Genomic DNA, 1,151 nt, shown 5'->3' on the forward strand with positions numbered 1-1,151 from the left:
ATCATGTCCCCAGATATCTTTCCAACTACTTTAATCACTTCAGAGACAATCACAACTATCCAACAAGCCACAGATTAACAAATTTTATTCTTTTTAGATCCAAAAGCTCAGTGTTAACAGACACCTTTATATACTGTATGTCTCTGAAACTGAATGACGCAGGCATATCTCCCTCATATTAAGGAAGATTGGGAGTTAGATCTCAGTGAAGACATTACAGAGGAATTATGGCAATGCTTCTTAAAAAGAATTCATACCTCTTCAGTCTGTGCTAGTCTGTGCTAGGCATTGCATAATGCAGTGCAAAATCCTGCATCACACCCACTGGATAAAACAGAAAATGTCAAAATACTTCCCGGATGTCAGTCCCTTATGCAGTCATTGCAACTTATCTCCCACTACTTGTGCCCATGTGTTCTGGTCCTGTGCTAAGCTTCAAGAATGTTGGTCTCTCATCTTCAAAACAATCTCTGAATGTCTGAACATAACTACTGACCCATCTTTGGTGCCCCTCCAAGGCAACTGTATCACTTTTGCTACTTTATTTGCCAGATGCCTAATTTTTCTTACATGAAAGGATGCACACTATCTACCTTTGCTCACTGAATCAAAGACGTATTGTTTTTGTTTTCTCAAACTAGAGAAAATAAAACACTTAATAAGGGGCCCCACAAAGACCTTTTACAACATATGGAATCCATTCTCTATTATATCAAAGAGAAAATCCAATTGCTCACTGTTGTGTAAAAGGAAAAAGTCAGAACCAGACACAGAACATATACAGCTCTCCCTTCTCACAAATAGGCCTACATATCTGATAGCCTGTTTTTTCCCTGTCTGTTTTGTCTTTTTACTATTTGGGGTTTGCTTCTTTTAAAAAAATAAAAAATACTGTATTTTAGCTTTATGACTCTGTTCTGCTTTTGTTTTTATTGTGTACATTATGTGTCACTGAAAATACAGTATCATACAGCACTATACCATTTCACAATAAACAAAGTTTAAAAAAACAGTAGTGCCTACACAAGCAGTTTCACCCTGCCAAAAAATAAAATAAAATAAAACATAATGTTTTTTGGACGAGGGAAACAGTATACACCAGAGACAGAGACGGCACTTGTGCGACGCTCCCTGGCTCCAGGCGGTTTCAA

Source organism: Epinephelus lanceolatus, chromosome 24 (genome assembly GCF_041903045.1).
Source record: "Epinephelus lanceolatus isolate andai-2023 chromosome 24, ASM4190304v1, whole genome shotgun sequence".
Taxonomy (NCBI): domain Eukaryota; kingdom Metazoa; phylum Chordata; class Actinopteri; order Perciformes; family Serranidae; genus Epinephelus; species Epinephelus lanceolatus.